Genomic DNA, 8,151 nt, shown 5'->3' with positions numbered 1-8,151 from the left:
CTTCTGATCCCCTTCTGATCAGGACACACACACTCACACACACCGGTTACGATGAGCAGCCTCTCATGCTGAAATGAAAGTATTTTTCAACTAAGTTCCCTGTGTATTGAATACCCTGGGCTGTATCCGCAGGATTTTTAAACCTTAATTTTAAACAACCTTGCATGCATGCTTAATTCTCATTCCAACAAAAACTCTGTACTTTACCTAAATGTAGTCCTTAATGCTGGAGAGACCCCTTCTGTACCTTACCCTCAGATTCAGCTTGATCGAATCACACAATTTCTATGTTTTAAAAGTAAGAACGTCGCTTACCTGTATTAAGAGTGGCCACTGAATTTTGTGTGCGAACTTTCTCTGATGTCGAAGTACTCAACGATCCCTTCAACTCCTGGCTGGCTCGCCAATATGTTGTGGATAATTATCACTATACTTGTTAAAAATCAAAAGTTCTTCCAGAGTTTTTGTAGAATGAAAATATACTTTTATCACACAAAGCAACGAAAGCCGAGATGATCTGCAGAACATGTAATATAATAATAATAAATAATAATAATAATAATAATAATAATAATAATATGTCTTCCCTGATTTGGAGCTCTCCTTTTATACAGACACAAATGCATACATAGTGTTTTTGAACTGATACGCAAAACGATGCCGGATTCAAAACGTATAATTTTTCAATTTAAATTATTATACAAAATTCTTGCTACCAATAGAATGTTATTTATATGGGGGATACAATCTTCCCAGCTCTGCAGCCGGCCGCGACCGGGAGACCCATGGGGCAGCGCACAATTGGCCCAGCGTCGTCCAGGGTAGGGGAGGGTACGCCGGCAGGGATGCTCTTATCCCATCGCGCACTAGCGACTCCTGTGGTGGGCCGGGCGCAGTGCACGCTGACTCGGTCGCCAGGTGTACAGTGTTTCCTCTGACACATTGGTGCAGCTGGCTTCCGGGTTAAGCGGGCACTGTGTCAAGAAGCAGTGCGGCTCGGTTGGGTTGTGTTTTGGAGGACGTACGACTCTCGACCTTCACCTGTCCCGTCAGTACGGGAGTTGCAGCAATGGGACAAGACTGTAACTACCAATTGGATACCACGAAATTGGGGAGAAAAAGGGGTTAAAATACCAAAAATAATAATAATAATACAATAGCCATTTACAACATTAACAAAGTCTACACTGTATTTCTGATCAATTTGATGTTATTTGAATGGACAAAAAATTTCGAAAACAAGGACATTTCTAAGTGACCCCAAACTTTTGAACGGTAGTGTATATATATTTGCGAGAAAAAAAACATATGGGGGATTGGAAGTGATGCAGACAATTATATTGATGGAAGTTACAATCTAGCTGCAATTTTAAAGATGATCTACCCCCTAAAAAAACAAAACCATAAATAATAATACAAAATAAAAAAAACTTTGCATTTATATTTTTGTTCAGTGTATTTTTTCAAAACGTTTTACATTTTTGGATTTTAAATTCAAATCACTTCCTGAATTGACTGCCTTCAATTCGAATTGACCCCACCCTGATTTCTAAGTCTTAGTTCTTCAGTAGTAAAATAGATTTGGAAAGGAATACCACCCACAAGGTTTTTCAGATAATGATGACTGTGTCATTCCTGCCGTCAGTCTCCTTTGAGCACCCTTCAACCTCTCCTCCTCATCTTCATATTCACACTAAACACTCCAGTTCTTTTCTTCCTGGAAGTCACTTTAGTTCAACACTTCAAGGTTTGCCAAGGTTACAGTCAAGCGATGATTACTGCATTATCTATGGCACTGTGTATGTCTACCACACTTTAAACCAACCTCCTCATAGCACTGTTTGTCCCCTATACTGTTTGTCAATGATTTATCCTGTACTGGTATTTTGTCCCCTATACAGTTGAAGTCGGAAGTTTACATACACTTAGGTTAGAGTCATTAAAACTCGTTTTTCAACCACTCCACAAATTTCTTTTGAACAAACTATAGTTTTGGCAAGTCGGTTAGGACATCTACTTTGTGCATGACACAAGTAATTTTTCCAACAATTGTTTACAGACAGATTATTTAACTTATAATTCACTGTATCACAATTCCAGTGGGTCAGATGTTTACATACACTAAGTTGACTGTGCCTTTAAACAGCTCGGAAAATTCCAGAGAATTATGTCATGGTTTTAGAAGCTTTTGATAGGCTAATTGACATCATTTGAGTCAATTGGAGGTGTACCTGTGGATGTATTTCAAGGCCTACCTTCAAACTCAGTGCCTCTTTGCTTGACATCATGGGAAAATCAAAAGAAATCAGCCAAGACCTCAGAAATAAATGTGTAGACCTCCACAAGTCTGGTTCATCCTTGGGAGCAATTTCCAAATGCCTGAAGGTACCACGTTCATCTGTACAAACAATAGTACGCAAGTATAAACACCATGGGACCACGCAGCCGTCATACCGCTCAGGAAGGAGACGCGTTCTGTCTCCTACTGATGAATGTACTTTGGTGCAAAAAGTGCAAATTAATACCAGAACAACAGCAAAGGACCTTGTGAAGATGCTGGAGGAAATACAAAAGTCTCTATATCCGCAGTAAAACAAGTCCTATATCGACATAATCTGAAAGGCTGCTCAGCAAGGAAGAAGCCACGGCTCCAAAACCGCCATAAGTAAGCCAGACTACGGTTTGCAACTGCACATGGGGACAAAGATCGTACTTTTTGGAGAAATGTCCTCTGGTCTGATGAAACAAAAAGAGACATGTTTTGCCATAATGACCATCGTTATGTTTGGAGGAAAAAGGGGGTGCCTTGCAAGCCGAAGAACACCATCCCAACCGTGAAGCACGGGGGTGGCAGCATCATGCTGTGGAGGTGCTTTGCTGCAGGAGGGACTGGTGCACTTCACAAAATAGATGCCATCATGAGGAAGGAAAATGATGTGGATATATTGAAGCAACATCTCAAGACATCAGTCAGGAAGTTAAAGCTTGGTCGCAAACGGATCTTCCAAATGGACAATGAACCCAAGCATACTTTCAAAGTTGTGGCAAAATGACTTAAGGACAACAAAGTCAAGGTATTGGAGTGGCCATCACAAAGCCCTGACCTCAATCCTATAGAAAGTTTGTGGGCAGAAATGAAAAAGCGTGTGCGAGGAGGTCTACAAACCTGACTCAGTTACACCAGCTCTGTCAGGAGGAATGGGCCAAAATTCACCCAACTTATTGTGGGAAGCTTGTGGAAGGCTACCCGAAACATTTGACCCAAGTTAAAAGCAATGCTACCAAATACTAATTGAGTGTATGTAAACTTCTGACCCACTGGGAATGTGATGAAAGAATTACATTTTAGTCGTGTAAGTCTTATCCAGAGCGACTTACAGTTAGTGAGTGCATACATTATTATTATATATATATATTTTTTCATACTGGCCCCCTGTGGGAATCAAACCCACAACCCTGGCATTGCAAACGCCATGCTCTACCAACTGAGCTACATCCCTGGCGTTGCAAACACCATGCTCTACCAACTGAGCTACATCCCTGCCAGCCATTCCCTCCCCTACCCTGGGCCAATTGTGCACCGCCCCACGGGTCTCCCGGTCGCAGCCAGCAACAACAGAGCCTGGATTCAAACCAGGATCTCTAGTGGCACAGCTAGCACTGCGATGCAGTGCCTTAGACCACTGCGCCACTCGGGAGACAATAATTAAAAGCTGAAATATATCATTATCTCTACTATTATTCTGACATTTCACATTCTTAAAATAAAGTGGTGATCCTAACTGACCTAAGACAGGTATTTGTACTAGGATTAAATGTCAGGAATTGTGAAAAACTGAGTTTAAATGTATTTGGCTAAGGTGTATGTAAACTTCCAACTTCAACTGTATGTCAATGTCCTCCTATTTGTCCTATTATGTCCTTTACATGTTGCGTTTATATTTTTGTCAGTATAATTTCTTACATTTGATTACAGACAGTACACCTATGTTGCAATTATATCTGAAAAATATATTTCTTGCATGAATGATTGTAGAGGATGCCATTGATCACACCTTTGATTACACATTGGATAGATATTATGGAAATTATAGATTTTCTGTCAATTTTGTTGGGTAAAGTGTATTTCCTAAGGTGAAAACTGTGTAATCTACTGTAATTTACAGTACTGTAGCATATTACTTTCAGCTTTCCTAAGGGCGATTTGAAACACGTGTCTTGCATTGTTTGCTATTGGATTAACTGGTAGTTAAAACTACTAAATTGAAAAGATATCATTATGTTGTGTTTTGGTGATTAAACCAATGTTTTCATTACATTTAACAAACAAAAATATTTTCTATCAATGGTAGTGTGGTGGGAGATGTTTACAATCCAAATGAATGCACAATGACAGGGCTTGAATGAAAGACTGGCTGCGTTACATGTGTGACCAGTTTGGAGTTTTGTACTAAGAGTTGTGAAAATAGTACCAACATGATTAAAAACAACTTTAATACACTGAAGAGAAAGAGAGAAATAAAGAGAAGGCTGAGGGATGTGTTTTAAGCTAATAGAAGAAAGACAATGATTTGAGGGAGAATGTGGAGAAGACTGCAGGTCAACAATCATTAAGGCTATGGTTTTTACTTCTTGAAAAATAGCCTCTTCAGTGTGTGTGTGTGTGTGTGTGGGTGTGTGTGTGTGTGTGTGTGTGTGTGTGTGTGTGTGTGTGTGTGTGTGCGGGCGTGTGTGTGTGTGGAGTTTACATACAAAAATAAGCAGCCTCTTCAGTGTTCAGCGAGGGAGTTTTCTCCATAGAGAAAACATCTCTCATCTCATTTGAAACCTTTACCCTATGTCAGATTCTGCAATATGGAACCAAATCTCATTCAACATCCATAAATAAACCCACTCATCAATGGATTTGCTATCTTTTGTCTCAGTTGAGATATTGATTATATGTTGGCCAATAAACGGCACTTGGAGCTTTTAACCTTTATAAGACAGTGACTGAGATTTTTGCCAATCACGTGTAGGTATCAGACACCAAACCCTTGTTACCCGACCCCTAGTCTTGTCCACCAGCCGGCAATTGTTGGCAATTAACCTGGGGACGAGGTTACCTAGCTGACACCTATAGGCTTCACAATGAAACCACCACCCATACAGTATATATCACAACGTGAAATAGGAAAGTAGACAGTACAATGCAATCCTTAGAGCCCACAGTATCCTCACGGTTGGGTCCATGAAAGGTTAATTTCCTTCAGCTATCTGTTGTGTTTAGGCTGCAATTTAAAGAGGTCATATTGTTTAGGTTGTATAACAGCTGATTTGTGATGATGCTGTCAATACAGACCAGCTCATTGGTTTTGAACATCATCAATAATGAGGAATATTGATTGATAAGTTTTGTTATGAATGTGTTTGCATGGACGGTCATTTCAGGAAGATTAATACAGTGGGGAAAAAAAGTATTTAGTCAGCCACCAATTGTGCAAGTTCTCCCACTTAAAAAGATGAGAGAGGCCTGTAATTTTCATTATAGGTACACGTCAACTATGACAGACAAATTGAGAAAAAAAAATCCAGAAAATCACATTGTAGGATTTGTAATGAATTTATTTGCAAATTATGGTGGAAAATAAGTATTTGGTCACCTACAAACAAGCAAGATTTCTGGCTCTCACAGACCTGTAACTTCTTCTTTAAGAGGCTCCTCTGTCCTCCACTCGTTACCTGTATTAATGGCACCTGTTTGAACTTGTTATCAGTATAAAAGACACCTGTCCACAACCTCAAACAGTCACACTCCAAACTCCACTATGGCCAAGACCAAAGAGCTGTCAAAGGACACCAGAAACAAAATTGTAGACCTGCACCAGGCTGGGAAGACTGAATCTGCAATAGGTAAGCAGCTTGGTTTGAAGAAATCAACTGTGGGAGCAAATATTAGGAAATGGAAGACATAAAATACCACTGATAATCTCCCTCGATCTGGGGCTCCACGCAAGATCTCACCCCGTGGCGTCAAAATGATCACAAGAACGGTGAGCAAAAATCCCAGAACCACACGGGGGGACCTAGTGAATGACCTGCAGAGAGCTGGGAACAAAGTAACAAAGCCTACCATCAGTAACACACTACGCCGCCAGGGACTCAAATCCTGCAGTGCCAGACGTGTCCCCCTGCTTAAGCCAGTACATGTCCAGGCCCATCTGAAGTTTGCTAGAGTGCATTTGGATGATCCAGAAGAGGAATTGGAAAATGTCATATGGTCAGATGAAACCAAAATATAACTTTTTGGTAAAAACTCAACTTGTCGTGTTTGGAGGACAAAGAATGCTGAGTTGCATCCAAAGAACACCATACCTACTGTGAAGCATGGGGGTGGAAACATCATGCTTTGGGGCTGTTTTTCTGCAAAGGGACCAGGACGACTGATCCGTGTAAAGGAAAGAATGAATGGGGCCATGTATCGTGAGATTTTGAGTGAAAACCTCCTTCCATCAGCAAGGGCATTGAAGATGAAATGTGGCTGGGTCTTTCAGCATGACAATGATCCCAAACACACTGCCCGGGCAACGAAGGAGTGGCTTCGTAAGAAGCATTTCAAGGTCCTGGAGTGGCCTAGCCAGTCTCCAGATCTCAACCCCATAGAAAATCTTTGGAGGGAGTTGAAAGTCCGTGTTGCCCAGCGACAGCCCCAAAACATCACTGCTCTAGAGGAGATCTGCATGGAGGAATGGGCCAAAATACCAGCAACAGTGTGTGAAAACCTTGTGAAGACTTACAGAAAACGTTTGACCTGTGTCATTGCCAACAAAGGGTATATAACAAAGTATTGAGAAACTTTTGTTATTGACCAAATACTTATTTTCCACCATAATTTGCAAATAAATTCATAAAAAATCCTACAATGTGATTTTCTGGAATTTTTTTTCTCATTTTGTCTGTCATAGTTGACGTGTACCTATGATGAAAATTACAGGCCTCTCTCATCTTTTTAAGTGGGAGAACTTGCACAATTGGTGGCTGAGAATGGTACGTGAGAATGCTATTCATTGACTACAGCTCAGCATTCAACACCATAGTGCCCTCTAAGCTCATCACTAAGCTAAGGATCCTGGGACTAAACACCTCCCTCTGCAACTGGATCCTGGACTTCCTGACGGGCCGCCCCCAGGTGGTAAGGGTAGGTAACAACACATCTGCCACACTGATCCTCAACACGGGGGCCCCTCAGGGGTGCGTGCTCAGTCCCCTCCTGTACTCTCTGTTCACCCATGACTGCATGGCCAGGCACGACTCCAACACCATCATTAAGTTTGCCGACGACACAACAGTGGTAGGCCTGATCACCGACAACGATAAGACAGCCTATAGGGAGGAGGTCAGAGATCTGGCCGTGTGGTGCCAGGACAACAACCTCTCCCTCAACGTGACCAAGACAAAGGAGATGATTGTGGACTACAGGAAAAAAAAGAGGACTGAGCACGCCCCCATTCTCATCGACGGGGCTGTAGTGGAACAGGTTGAGAGCTTCAAGTTCCTTGGTGTCCACATCACCAACGAACTATCATGGTCCAAACACACCAAGACAGTCGTGAAGAGGGCACGACAAAGCCTATTCCCCCTCAGGAGACTAAAAAGATTTGGCATGGGTCCTCAGATCCTCAAAAAATTCTACAGCTGCACCATCGAGAGCATCCTGACTGGTTGCATCACCGCCTGGTATGGCAACTGCTTGGCCTCTGACCGCAAGGCACTACAGAGGGTAGTGCGTACGGCCCAGTACATCACTGGGGCAAAGCTCCCTGCCATCCAGGACCTCTATACCAGGCGGTGTCAGAGGAAGGCCCTCAAAATTGTCAAAGACTCCAGCCACCCTAGTCATAGACTGTTCTCTCTGCTACCGCACGGCAAGCGGTACCGGAGTGCCAAGTCTAGGTCCAAAAGACTTCTCAACAGCTTCTACCCCCAAGCCATAAGACTCCTGAACAGCTAATCATGGCTACCCGGACTATTTGCACTGCCCCCCCCACCCCATCCTTTTTACGCTGCTGCTACTCTGTTAAGTATTTATGCATAGTCACTTTAACTCTACCCACATGTACATATTACCTCAACTACCTCAACTAGCCGGTGCCCCCGCACATTGACTATGCA

This window comes from Coregonus clupeaformis, chromosome 8 (genome assembly GCF_020615455.1).
Source record: "Coregonus clupeaformis isolate EN_2021a chromosome 8, ASM2061545v1, whole genome shotgun sequence".
Classification (NCBI taxonomy): domain Eukaryota; kingdom Metazoa; phylum Chordata; class Actinopteri; order Salmoniformes; family Salmonidae; genus Coregonus; species Coregonus clupeaformis.
This window is presented reverse-complemented; position numbering follows the sequence as displayed.